Source organism: Panthera pardus, unplaced genomic scaffold (assembly GCF_024362965.1).
Source record: "Panthera pardus isolate Hobbes unplaced genomic scaffold, ASM2436296v1 HiC_scaffold_24, whole genome shotgun sequence".
Lineage (NCBI taxonomy): Eukaryota > Metazoa > Chordata > Mammalia > Carnivora > Felidae > Panthera > Panthera pardus.
The window spans coordinates 104,157,536-104,172,115 of record NW_026526810.1 but is presented as its reverse complement, the minus strand read 5'-3'; the positions used below and the strand labels follow the sequence as shown (position 1 = coordinate 104,172,115).

The 14,580-nt window shown below is 42.2% G+C and overlaps 2 long non-coding RNA genes across 4 annotated transcripts in view; one reads left to right on the top strand and one right to left on the bottom strand.

Moving 5' to 3' along the window:
• The window catches only part of LOC109268306 (uncharacterized), a 58,955-nt gene that overhangs the window by 31,654 nt on the left and 12,721 nt on the right, over positions 1–14,580 (top strand). The window contains exon 4 of one of the 2 annotated variants that reach the window (XR_008417231.1): positions 12,272–12,352. This is a non-coding gene — a long non-coding RNA (uncharacterized LOC109268306). Of the gene's footprint in view, positions 1–12,143; positions 12,353–14,580 lie in introns of both variants that reach the window. The other variant, XR_002080577.2, reaches the window with a different exon arrangement.
• Positions 11,842–14,331, bottom strand: LOC109268305 (uncharacterized). Of its 2 annotated transcripts, none has more exons than XR_002080575.2 (3): positions 14,066–14,331; positions 13,495–13,598; positions 11,842–12,047 (listed from the first exon to the last, which is right to left on the bottom strand). It is a non-coding gene; the product is annotated as an uncharacterized LOC109268305 (long non-coding RNA). The 2 variants fall into 2 exon arrangements; XR_002080576.2 differs by having other exon boundaries at positions 14,115–14,331.

Sequence of the window (14,580 nt, the reverse complement as noted above, 5' to 3'; positions counted from 1 at the left end):
ATTTAAGTTATTCCTGACTTGTTGCTATTGCAAAACAAAGTTGCCACAAAATTCTTGGACCTGCATTCTGAGTACGTGGATAATTGTTTTTCTGGGGGAGATATGGAGAAGCTGAATCACTGACTCATAGCGTACGAACATTTTTAACTTTAAAAAAATGTTTATTTATTTTTGAGAGAGACAGAGAGAGAGTGCGAGTGCGGGAGGGACAGAGAGAGAGGGACACAGAGGGTCTGAAGTGATCTCTGCGCTGACAGCAGAGAGCCAGATGCTGGGCTGGAACTCACGAACCCGTGAGATCATGACATGAGCTGAAGTTGGACACTTAACCCACTGAGCCACCCAGGCACCTTGAACGTTTTTCACTTTAATAGATACTGCCAAATTACTCTGCAAAATGATCATACCAGCTTACAATCCCACTGATACAGCATGGAAAATTTTTTTTTCCTTTTTAACTTTTTCCAATTTAGTAGGTAAGAAAAAAAAAATTCCCTCATGTTTGAATTTCCATTTTTCTAATTACCAATATGGAGCATTTTGGTCACACATTTTGGAGCCATTCATATTTCCTTTTTATTTATATTTTACTTTTTTATTTCATAAATTTTACACTTATATTTTGCATTTATATTTCTGTGAATTAGAATTTTATATCTTTAGAATATTTTTATTGGATTATTTTGTTTTTATTTGATCTGTAGATGTTCTTTATATATTCTGGATACTGATCCTTTGCTGTAAGTATTTTCTCCTTTTTTTCTTTAATTTTGTTTATGCGGTCTTCTGTCATACAGAAGTTCTTATTTTTGAGGTAGTCAAATTTTTCAGTCTTTCATGTGTTTTTGTACCTTGTTTTCTTTTCTATACCACGTCATGAAAAACATCTTCCTGCATCATATTAAAATATTTCTTTGCATCTAGGTTCTTCATGAGAAGAATATTCTAGGTATGTAAGGTATTACCTACATAGCAGGTGTAGCTGCCCAACCCAGGTGGGAGGTTTAGACCCTGACATCGCAAACTGTCACACAATCCTCACTGAAGACTTGAGCAATCCCAACAGTTTCCAGCAGAGGACAGTGTCTGAGCGAGTGTGCCTCCCTATATTGGGACCCTCAAGGGTTCCCTGACTCACCAAAGGGAACAGTTTAACTGCTCTAAAATTAGCAAGTGCCAGTGAAGAGAAAATATGTCTAGTCAGGGAAAAGATGAGGAGCAAAGTCTGTTGCAAGTGTGCTACATGGTGGGAAATAAAACAGGGCCCAGGGGAAAGTGTCCTGGTATAGTCTGTGTGTTATGACTGCATTTGGGGAAGAACTGATCAAAGTTAGCCAGGATCACAAAGGGTTTTCTCCGAGGGCAGCTTTGATGTCTGCTTATGTCTGGCCCACACACTTGAGATGAAATCTCAAGCTCTACAGAGGAAATGTGATTTACTGGACAAACAGCAAGCAGGATGGAAACATGCAATCCCCAAACTTATCCTTTTGATTCCATCAATAATGCAAGCCCTGTCTTCTTCAGAGGGGAAACTGAGGAAACAACAGGCAGTGCTATTCAGTACAGTTCCCACCCCACCTCACCCCAGGCACATCCTGGGCTAGCAGGTGTTTTCTGTTGTTTCTTGGTTTAATACCATCCAAGGTGGGATTAACTATATCATCATGAACCCGGAAGAGCTTTGGTGGTGAAATTCATAGATGTTGATAAATATATTGAACCATACAAATTTGCAAATCTGACTCAGCCTCTCAGCTCACGTGCTGGGCTGTCTCTGTTGTCCCTGCTCATCCATTCTCCACCTTTCTGGCCCTGCCTTGTGCCCGGGCAGACTGCCTGTGCGAACTGAGTCTCAGTTCCTTGTTCATTGGTTTCTGATTTGGATGAACTGATGAGAAGCACCTGTAAGAAGAGAGGTTTATGGATTTATTCCCCAGGCTCCCTGCCTGCTGGGCTGTGGCTGGCAGCAGCTTCATTTCTCTGCAGACTCAGGGTAGTCCTACAGCTATAGGAAAAACTAACCACTCTCTCTTCTTCCCCTCTCATGCCTTAGGGTGTTAGAGCTTTCCAGATAGCCTGGGTGCTTCCCTAATCCTGGGTTGGCCTCCTTTAGTCCTTTATTAACTTCTCTTTAGTCATCTCTTCTGAGTGTACTGTTTGATCCCTGTCCCAACCCAATCCAGACTAATGCAGAAACCTAAATCTATCTGGAGTCTTCATCCTGAAACAGATCAAATGTACAATTAAAATTTTATCATACGCACACACAATCTCCAAGCCCAGTGGTGCCTGCTGCCCACACGCTTTTCCAAGAGCCAGTACAAGTCATTTCAAACCTGCCTAAAAAACCCCTCAATAGCTGGGTTCATTTTCTGTAATTCTCTAGTGTTTAGTTATCAAAGACCCCTTCCCCTAGGGTCACAGAAATGTCTCATTACTATAAATGCTCTTCAATTCCATTTTAAACTTTAAAGGCAAACAACCTGGAAGATGAAAGGATCACAAGAACCAATTTTGATGCCTTGATGGTTTGACTAATTCATTGAGAGATGGCTGTAGAAAGTTGCCACAGATGTAAATTATTGCATTTCTAGGCAACTCTCCCCTTCAGGGAGAGGAGTGCTGTTCTGTAAGCTAAATAGTCACAATAAACAGGCACTGCAAGTAGATAGGTGCCCATCTCTCCACCAGATACACATGACAAAGTGACCTGGTGCCCCACCCCATCCCTTCTCTTCTCCTTCCACCTGCAGCAGAGGCGTGAGTGAACAAAGCCCAGAGATCCCATTAGGAGGAAGGGACCCTGATCAATACATGAGATCACCAAGAATACCTGAGAGAAGTTTGGACACCTGCTTTAATTAAACACTAGGTGAGTTTTATTCACTGAAGACTGTTCCAGTTATATATCACTTGTCCTTTCTGGGCACATCACTTCTACAGTTGTAGCTGATCCACTCTACCTCATTCCCAATCCAGTTCCCACACCACATTCAGCCCTTATCTAGTGACGTAAGAGACACCCTTGATGCTTTTTCAGGCTCTGACCACATGCGCTATCCATGCCCAAGGACTGTGTATTTCATCTACGTCTCTGTACTCTGTGTTCTCCTCACTCCCACCACCAGCACTCAGCAGAACCCCCTGGACCACTCTACTGGCTTCATAACTGGTGTACCCTCCTGCCATCTGCTCTCCCCTCTCCATGGCACAGCCAGAGTGAGGGTTATGACTTGTGATTCTGTCCCTGATACCTTTCTGCTTGAAATCCTTCAAAGACTCCCCATTGCTTTGAGGATAAAGACGAAAAGCTTTATAAACCTGCCAAGCTACAGAGCCTGCAGGGTCCCTCCTGTGTCATCTGATACCATGCCTCCCTCTGCCATGGTCTGGGTCCCTTCCTTGGGTCTTCTTTCTGAGCCTCAAACTTGCCATGTTCCATTTCGGCTTATGTCCTGTGCCTTTGCCTGTACTGATCTCACCACCACAACACTGACCTTTGCCTAGTAAACACCTTTAGACCCTGCCTCAAACAGCCCCATCCCCAGGGAAGCCTTCCCTTACCTGAGACTTGGCAGGTCCCTGTTACACACTCCCCTGCCATGCTCACAGGCTGTAATTATAAACTTAACTGAGAGATAGGTGCCCGTTTCCTCCACTAGAATGTACATCTTGTGAAACTGGGAATGGTGTCTGTCTTTGTTTACTTGGCATTGTGCCTGGCACATGGGGCAATCTGAAACAAGACTTGCTGAAAAAAATTAATGGATGTCATCATGCTCTTTCCTTTAATATCAGCTAGTGGTGTCAGCACCTCCCCAGACCAAAGAAATGTAGGTTCAGGGTCTGGAGAGATGTAGACAAGGTACCAATCAGAGTTAGGGGGTAAACTAGATTGTTCTCTGACAGCCAGCAATTCTCTGACTTGGGGGATATTCATATCCTCTTGCCTCTTCAGTCTGTAGACACTCCCCCAATCTGGCTCTGTCTTGTGCCAGTGTTGTTGTGTCCATGCCCATACACACCCCCAGCCTGTGACCATAAGAGCCCCTCTTCCTTGTGACCTCAAGGCCTCACTTATTCTTGGCCTGGGAAACCTGAGCCTTCCACTTCCAAGCCTGCTTCTGAGCAGATACAATAAAGCACTTAAAAGCCAGTTGGTATCCAGGAACTTCTTTCCTCCCACATTATTGGCAATGCAAATGATGGATTAAAGTACAAGCAAAAAAGGTTTTGTTCAGAAGTTTGAGTTTTCAGAACCATCCCCAGGGTAATAAAATGGCAAAGGGAAAACCAAGCACACAAGCCTTTCCTTCCATTCCCCAAGTGTCAGCCAAGATTGCAGCCTAAGTGATGTATAAGAAGGAAAGGAGCCAGGGCTGGATGAGGGAATTGTCTAAACCAGTGGTTCTCAAACTTGAGCATGCATCAGGATTACTTGGAAGGCATAGTAAACACAGATAGCTGGACCCCACTGTCAAAATTTCTGATTCAGTTAGTCTAGGGTGGTGCCCAAGAATCTGCATTTCTAACAAGTTTCCAGGTGAGGCCAATGCTGTTGGTCTGTGGGGACCACACCTTGGGAACCACTGTGCCACACTACACTGTCTCCCCTCATATGCAAATTTTCATGTGTATTCCAATGATGTGGTTGTTGAAGCCTAGACTCAGATTGAGTAGGTTAGACTGGAGCTTGGTGCCCAGGCTGCCACAGTGAGGACCACATACTCAGAAGCAAGGCTCAGGTAAGCCATCACTTTCTTGAGCCTTGGTCCTCTTTGATAGAGATCTCTTCCTCCCTTTATGCCTTCTTGGAATATTAGGGGATGTTTTGGATGACCTTAGAAAGAGGGGCTACCTCATTCTAACTGAAGTTTCCAAGGTCTCATTGGTCTAGCCAACAGGAATCCAATGTCTGCATGCCAAGGGAGGCTTTTATCCCAGAAGGAAACCTGGCCTTCCTTTATCCTCCTTTTCTGAAAAGCCCCTTACTCAGAGTGCTGATGGGTGTGAAGAGGAAATATGGTGTAAAAGATATACAGACACACCTGGGATATATCACGGGTTTGGTTCCAGGCCACCACTATAAAGCAAATATTTCAATAAAGTGAATTAAATGGACTTTTTGGTTTCCCAACACATATAAAAGTTATATTTACACTATACTGTAGTCCATTAAAGCTGTGCAACAACATTGTCTAGAAAAATAATGTATATACCTCAATTAAAAATATTTTGCTAAAAAATGCTAACCATCATCTGAGCTTTCAATAAGTGATTCTTACTGAACAAATATATATATAGATATAGACAGATATAGATATAGATATATATAACAAATATAATAATAATGAAAAGTTTGAAATGTGAGAATTACCAAAATGTGACACAGAGACACAGAGTGACAAATGCTGTTAGAAAATGGTGCCGATAACCTTTTGGGATGAGCACTGGGTGTTGTATGGAAACCAATTTGACAGTAAATTTCATATATTAAAAAAATAAATTAATTAAAAAATAAATAAATAAATAAATAAACATTTAAAACAACAACAACAACAAAAAAGACATGTGGCCATCATAAGCCAGAAATAGTAATATTGGTAATATGCTGGTAAAAACATCATGAGTGTAAAGTTTCTCTAATAGAGATGAGAAATAAATACATAATTAGTAAAAAAAAAAAAAAATGGTGCCGATAAACTTGCTTGATGCAGGATTGCTGCAAGCCTTCAATTGATAAAAAACAAAACAAAACAAAACAAAACAAAAACCCCCACAATATCTATGAAGCACAATAAAGCAAAGCACAATGAAATGGGGTATGTCTGCAGTGGAAGAATCATGCTTCCAGGTCAGACAGATGGATAGTGTCTCTCTACTGGGAGGTGGGTCTCACTGAGACTATACAAGATTAGGGAGTTAATATGGAAAAGTAAAATTTTCTCCTTTGGAAGAGAAGATTATGTGTTATAGCATTTCATTTAAAAGCAGGAGCTCTGGGCTTACATGTTTAAATGAAATAGAATTTGTAAACTGTTTACCACAGTGCTTGGCTCTTAGTACATAATGAATGATGGCTATTGTTATTTTTTTTAACAGGACGTACTAATCATAGTAGAATCAGAATCCATATGAAGAGGAAGATGGGTAGCCTAAGAGCCTATAGAATAAAACAGCAGGACTGTTCAGCCATTGGGACCTCCTTTTCCCTGCCTGCTCAACGCCTGGCCCACAGAGATGCTCGGTACACATTTGTTGGAAAGAAGGAAGGGATTACACAAGTCTAGGTAAGTTAGGAGATGGGAGGATTTGAGCTCATGGAAATCTTCCCGAGGGAAAGGATGATGAAAACACCTGAATCCTTTAAAGTGGGGGTTTTGGGGCCCTGAGGAACCTTGCTCAGTTTCTTTATTTATACAAGTGGTCGTACCACTACTTTACAGGGTTATTACAGAAACACTTGACAATGCATGCCAAAGTGCTGGGTTAATTGTAAAGCACAAATCAAGTATTAGCTGCTTTAATCAAGTGGAGCAATTACTGAACAGATCCTTTGGGCTGTGACAACTTCAATGCTATGCTGAGACCGAGAGTAAAGGTTTCCCGCCCTCAAGGCAATGACATATTGGCTTTGCCTTTTAGGTTGGCTCTTGTGTGCTAGAAAAATCTCTGAACTTCTTCATATTATTTGCTAAATGGGACATAACTCTCTTCAGAAGGCCTGCGTACAGGTGGGTGAACAGGTAAAGCCACCTGAGAAGGAAGAAGGGCCCATATTGGTGGGTAATACAGGGTGTCCCTGAGCCTGGCTGGTGAGGAGCTGCACTCAAACCTCCCTCCCTCCTCTCCACAGCCTCCTGCACCTCATTTATTGTTAATGCTGTTTCCACTGGCTCGTTTGCAAATAGCTTGAATAAAACATCAGAGCAGGGAGGGGGGCAGCACTCATAGTCTTCCATGACTGCCTCTGCTGTGTTCCTTCCCTCCTTCCTTTTTCTCAGTTTCCTTCTCCCTTTATTACTCTGATTAACAGTCATGATATAATTGGCTTATCCTGAAACAGCCAAATAGGACTCATGGGCTCTTGCAGGGATGGTGAGGAGAATGGTTCAGACAGGCCCAGCATTTGTGTTTGCTTTCTGTTTTCCTGGATGGAGGGAGGAAAAAAGCAAAGGCTGAATTTGCAACCTTAGAGAGGAGATCTGAGGATCAAGTGGTGGCTCTGCTCCTCCCAGGAAACTGTCTCAGACCACAGGAGGATGGCAAAGGCTCATCCTGGAGAGGACCACTCAGGCCCTGTTGGGTGGGAAGCCCCATGGCTGCTACCACAGGGGACACCAATCCAGCTAGAGAGGCAAACCTATGCACCATCTGAGACAAGGCTGATTAGGGAAAACACAGCCATAGAGACATATACTGAACATGAGGCTCAATCCATACCCCCAGCTGCACAGGGAACAGTTTCTGTTATTTTCTCTAGCTTAGCTTAATTACTGACTCTCCTGATTCTTCCAGCAACCACTTCCTTGTGTTTCCTGATAGCTTTCTCACTAAAAATGCATCCCTTAAAACACTATAATTTAGCCCTGCCAATTTCTAAAACTGTGGTAGGTCTTTAAAATCATTTTTAACCTACAAATTCCACAAACTCCCTCTTATTTTTTATAAATTTTCTGTTTGAGATCCTGAGCCTTTTAACCTGTCAAGTTTCCCACAGTCTGGATTTAGCTGATTGCATATTCAAGGAACAGTTTAATATGTTCCAATGAGACTGTATTTCCTGCAAATTAGTAACAGGATCCAAAGGCTTGATTAGGCTTAAGTTTGATCCCTTTGGCAAGATTATAGATGGTGGTGTGGTTTTCATCAGGAGGCACATCGTGTCTGCATGTCCCCTTTTTGTGATATTAGCAGCTGTTGATGGCTAATGCCTGGATCCACTCATTCACTGGGGTGGCAAAATGGTGATGTTCTATCATTTCTTTTTTCATTTATTGTTGGATACTTCCACAAAGAGATGTTTCCTCTCATCTACAATTTTGTTACCCAGTGGTATCATTCACAAAGGCAAGCCAAATGCTTGATTCTTTGTCTTTATGTATCAGTTTTCCAGATAATGAGTAAATTCTTCTCATCCTTCAATAGCGATCAATTAAATTTTTTTCACTAGAAAAAATCACTAGAAACTATGGCTTTAAACATATTTGATGGATTCAAATATATTTCTACAATTATTATCCTATTGAAATACAAACTTGCCATCTTTGGCAAGTGGGAGTTTCTTCAGTTGGCTCCTGAAACCTTTGGGCATGGTGCCAGTAGTCTTTGATAGCTTTCCTGCTATTCAGGATGATGAGGTTCAGGTTATAGACCTGCCCCAGACCCAAAACCAGCCCTTCCTCTAAGAAGCCCTGATTTCTTAGACTGGGATATGGTGCCAGTGATGCTCATTGCTAATTTGCTACAATATTAATCACTGTTTTTAGTCCTTTCAGTGGACAGACCTAAGGAATTAATGGGTGTGGGGGGGGGGTATATCTACATACAGTCAGTTCTGCTGTAATGCTTGTTTTGAAAATGTAAACTTGTTCAAACATGATTGGTATATTAAGGAATAATTTGAGCCTAACACAAATTTTGTGTTTGGCTATGGGTGGTTTCATACAGGAGAAATATTGGGTGAAGGCAGAAAACTGCACCCAGCTGATCCAAGCTGCTTAAGAATACATGAAACAGTGAAAAAACAATCAGGACTAATCTTTCCAACAGACAGACAGAAAGCACAGCTATACACAAAGGCCTTAAACCCAAATTGCCAAATCCTGCAGAAGTGGCATCTTTTGCTGCGATGAGTGGCTGGTTTGGTGGTTTGGAATATCTCCAGTCTCCAGAATTTGCAGCTGTCAGGTGAAGCCACAAGTACAGACTAGAAAGCAGCAAAAGAATTTCCAGCAGCGACACAGAAGCTACCTGAAGAAGCTGTGCATCGGGTCACATTCTCGATGGTGATGAAACAGGTATCTATTATAAATGCAATGCTCAAACAGCCTCCATCTCAAAGGCAGAAAAACATGACCCAGGATTTAAGGCTACAAAAGATCTCGGAACTCTCAGCACCAATGCCCAACAGAGGATAAAGAGCCAGCCGCCCACACACAGCAGGTATTCCAACTTTCTACCCAGTTTCAACTAAGCCTCCTTCCCACTGCTTCACAATAACCAACAAGCCACACCCTTCCGATGCCCCCTTCCACAAGCAACCCTCAGGTCTCGTTCAAGGCAAAGTGCCATATTTATTGTCCTCTTTATGTATTTCTTACCCATTTAACATGTATAGAATTGCACCACCATCTTTGCTAAATGTCTACCCTTAAAAAAATGTCACCGATGAAGTGTTTTGAGTGTTGTGCCTTTATTCTCATTTCTGCCATAAGCCTTGTGGCTTTTATGGAATGGTTTTGCACACGGCGATCATTCTTAGGACCACGTATATCATATTCCGCATGCACACACCTCATGAGTTCGTATTCATCCTTCCAATTCAATTTCAGGGCTGTAAGATTTTCACTTACTTAACCTCCTCTGTAGTACATGTGTATCTCCTTTCCTCCATGCCAAAATCCTGGTTCTCAAGGATGTAGGAGATGGTAGAACATTCCATAAGTACTCATTAGCTTTAGCCCATCTCACACACACAACATTATCAGAATAACAATACAAAAATTGCCACAACATATATAATTATTGACAATTCTCCCAGGGGAGAGCTCCGAGTGGTCACTCTCGAGAGTAGGCAGTGTAAAGACTGCTCCGGGGCCCCTCAAGGCCTCATCCCAGACCCCCTTTCACTCACCGCTATTGGATTGGGCAAACTCCTTTCTAGATTCAGCTGCTGTTCTCAAATTGTCTGTACTTCTGTCAGCTTCCCCTCCCTCCTTCAGCTTCCTCTGATACACCTGCTAGTACCTTGCAAATCTTGAAGCTACTGGTGACGTGCCCTGCCTACTTGTGTTTTGGGGTTTCTGGGGATACCTTGTCGCTTGGACTTGTTGGAAGCGTTGTCCATGGCCTTTTAATTTTTTGCTCTCTAGCCGCTTCATCTTTGTGTGGGAATTCTGGGAGACTTAAAAACTGATCCACTGTCATTTGCTTTCCTCGTTTGATAAGAATTTTTTCATAGTTTGTCTTTGAATATTGACAATGATTTTTTTAAATATATACAGTGTTTTAAATTTTTATTTAGTCAAATCTATTTGAACTTCTATTATTTTTATGTTTAAAAAATCCTTTGCCATATAGATGCCACATAAAAATCTTTTTACAATTTCTTATGATATTTTAAGTTTCATTGTGTGTGTGTATGTATGTGTGTGTGTACATATGTGTATATGTGTGTGTGTGTGTGTGTATACACTTCTCTCATATATCTCACTCATTTGAAATTATTTTATAAAATGCTGTGGGAGTAATATTTAAGTTAATTCTTTTCCTCCTGAAACATCTAATTACCCCAAATCCATTTGTTGAATTTGTAATTCTTCCTTTATTATAGATCAATTATAAATCTCAAGGTCTATATCTAGGTTATGTCTTCTTAATATGTGTATTTTTCTAGTTATACCAAAATGTTTATTTATTTTATTTTTCAGCTTAATAGTATATTTTGAAGTCTAGGGCATGTCCCTCCTCATTATTTTTATTTTATTAAAAAAGAAAAGCTTAGTTGCTTTCTTTTTTTTTAAAGAATTTTTTTAATATTTATTTATTCTTGAGAGAGAGAGTGCAGGTGGGGGAGGAGCAGAGAGAGATGGAGACACAGAATCTGAAGCAGGCTCCAGGCTCTGAGCTGTCAGCACAGAGCCCGATGCAGGGCTCAAACCCACAAACAGCGAGATCATAACCTAAGTCAAAGTCAGACGCTCAACCAACTGATCCACCCAGCAGCCCCAAAGCTTAGTTGCTTTCATCCACATTATTTCTTGATGAATTCCAGCAAAAGGAAAGTCCAAAGTCAATTTTTTTGGGTAGCCCTTTGGTTCTCTGGCAATTTCCTTATTTAAAATGTGACCATGTCTGCTTGTTTGATCTCTTCCAAATGTTGTACAATATCCTAAGAGGTTCTGTCCCTGGCTGCATCTCATGATGGGTTGGCAAGGCTCACAACAGCTTACTCAAGGTTCGGCAGAGAAGTGTGGGGTAAGGTTTAGACCTGACATTAGACTTGCTTAGGAAAATGATAGGAGAGCCATTGAGCTGGGGGATGCCATATGAAAGTCAGGATTCAACCAGGCAGACAAGCCTTCCTATACCAAGAGACTTGACCTTTCCAGTTGTGATTCAGGAAAGTGCTCAACGTTGGTAGGTCCAAGATGAGAAGAAATTCCATCCACAGGTAACAAGAACGCAGTACCAAACTTCAGTTTAGAATAAATGTTTCTTACAACCAGTAACACACATTTGTAAGAGCTGAGTGAAGTTAGGACTATGGTATGAAACCATAAAACAAAACAAAGCTAATGGAATTATAAGAACATTAATCCATGATTGTGATCTCTCAAGGTGACTGAAACCAGCTGATTTTCACAGCCACAAGCCAGCAGTAACAGTACAACGTATTTGCATTCTAGAGTTGACTTTTTCTAAATGGGGATTTCAGCTCTGACCTTGTGAGGTGAAGCCTGACAGTTTATAAATGCCTTCCTTTGTCTTCCTGAGACAAAAACAAAAACAAAATTAATATGTCCAATAAATGGAATGTAAAGACTCCCATCGTGTAAATAAACTTGGAAAAATATTCTGGAATATCTTCTATAAAATAGCAGCCTAGAGCCTCAGTTGAGATTCAGTAGATTTTATTTTATGCGCAGCCTGTTGTTTAAAGGGATAGGAGTCAAATAGTAAAACTCAGCCTTCAGGAAGATGCAGAGATACTAAACTGGAACAGGCAGCTCATGTCTGTTGGCAGTGAATCCTCTAGTGACACTGGCCCATGAATCTTCCTCTGTTTTTTCCCTTGCCATCAGTGAGAACCTTCAATGTACCTGCAAGAAAGCATATTCACTTATTCTCTTAACTTATTCAAATTTATAGCTTCGAAAACTTGCAAGGCTGACCACTTCATCTCCCTCATTTTGCAGCCCAGAGAGCAGACCTGTGGGCCTGGGGAGGTGGAAGGATTTCTGTGAAACTTGTCTGCAGAAAAGCCAGACCTGCCAGGACATTGCTGCAAAATGACAGCTGCATTCACAGAATCCACTCTTCTCAGTTTGCAGATGGGCCATAGAAAATCAACAACAACAGGAGACTTTTCAACAAATAACCGAGGGATGTTCTGGGAATTCTACTGGTAAGAAAAGCATCAGACTAACTCTTTAGAAGGACCAGAGCTTATGAGTGGTCATTTTTATGTAAACTGCCCATAAGGCTCTCTCAGAAGGTGCAAGCCCTATAAACACCCACAACTAGAACAAATAAACAGTGCATTTTAATTATCTAAAGGAACCAGTAAGGAATGGTTTTAAGCTAGGAGGGCTGCCATAACACTGTAAGTAAAGTCAATACATTCCTGAGTCCATGAATTAATTAGTGTTTAAATAATAGAAATGACTATCAATTGCAAAACATTACCACAAATTACTTGCTGTGCAAACAGCTTCTTTTGTTATTATTAATAATTCTAGCTACTGATTTTCTGTAATTAAAAGCCACAGTCTCCCTTTGGGTGAACAGCAGAGCAGAGTTAGACGGCAGAGTCAAGTTCCCACTCACACCAATAAAAGTCACCTGGTGCCCCTGTCCCCTTCTGCTGACCCTTTAAGGCTAGTTTGCTTCTAGCCTCCATTCTCAGCTGTCTGAGAAATCTAAGAGAGTCAGTCACTTGGTATTTGCTCCTTATGGTCAGAACCAGCTTTGATATTAAAATCAAACATCCAAGAAAATGCCTGAGGCAACATTTTCTGTTTCTGAGCCGTGACTTGCGGGATGAAATCATTCCACCTTGTGTGAGCAGTTCAGCAACGGTGGAGGGCAGGTCTAGCTGGGTAGTAAATGACAGACAGGAAGCCTGGTGATTTATTAGGAGGCCTGAGCCTGTGGTTTAGAGGATCAGAGTTCAGGTCCCCACTCTTCAATAATCTCAGTGTGGGATTGGGGATGAGTTAGTTAACCAATGGGAGGTTTCATTCTCCCCATTAGGAGAAGTAGACCATGCTCCTTGCCATTTATTTCACAAGGAAATGAATGAGAATTACGACTGGTATTTAAACCCCAAATAAGGCATACAAGAGATGAAGAAAAACTTTGCTCTCCTTTTTCCATTTAAAGTAATTGTACATTAACTCTCGGGCCGATTCTGACGGGGTCGGCCACCCATTCTGTGTGAATAGGGCCCAAGGAACAAAGGTGCAGACCCTGGTGTTCCTTGTTCTCCCTGTCCTTTCTGAAACTCATACAGCATCGGGTCCTGCCCTGGTAAGAGCTGGTACTTACCGAGAGCACCTGGTGGGAAAGCACTCCTCGGACTTTACGTGGATTTTCTCACTCAGTCCCCTCAGCAACCCGATGAGGCAAGTTATCTTCGCACACTTTATACGCTAAAGAAATAGAGATACAAAAAGGTTATGGCCACAGAGCCAGCAAATGAGAGAGCCACGATATCAACACAGGAGAATTCTTCTCCACCCTGCTAGCCTACCAAATACACAACTGTCGTTCTTGGAATGGGCTTTGGTCCTGCCCCTCTACCTTCTTTCCTATTCAGCACCTGGGGCCTAACAACTTAGAGGGCACTTATCGCACATCAAAGGGGCCTTCCGAGCAGCAGCCTCTACTTCCTCCGGGAAGCTCTTCCTAGTGCTCTTGTGGCACCCTGGGCCCACCCTGTCCTGACTCTCAGCTCAGTGACCCCGTGTGACTGGGAGCATCTGGAGGACAGAGACAATTCAATGTTGAGTCCTCATGCTCTCACCCAAAGTCTGCCACTAGTAGGTAAATGTTTGTATAACAAATAAGTCTTTCTGTCTCACACCATCCCCCCCAACATATGCACATGAGGACTCACAAACTTCAGCTGCCCAAAGTCCCAGAATTCCTCTCCAGAACACTCTAACCAATGATTCTTTCCTTTAGACTCAAAGATGGCTGAAGGGGGTGGAGGTGGGAGAGAATGGCTGCTCTACTCTAATTCTTCTGGGGTGGCCTCCACCGTGGTGTGCAGTTTCCCCTCTGCACCTGCTTCCCCCAGGACGCTTGATATCTTTTTCCAGACCCGTCCTCCAGGAGACTGGCTGGAGTAGGCAACAGATGGAGTCCCAGAGAGCAACAGGATGCCTCTCTCTACTCAGTCACACCCTTACCACTGCCCGTGAGTCACCCCCATCCTGCCAACCACACCACCGTATCTTAAAAGTGACTGCAGTAAAGCAGGAAATAAAAAGCAGAAAGGCCATATTCTTTGGCTGATCGGTCTTTGTAATAAATGCTACAAGGTGGAACAGAATAAATTTATGAACTATCTGGGCTGCAATTCCTTGATTTCAAAGGAATCCAATCGTGGGGAAATGTCAGTTCCAATTG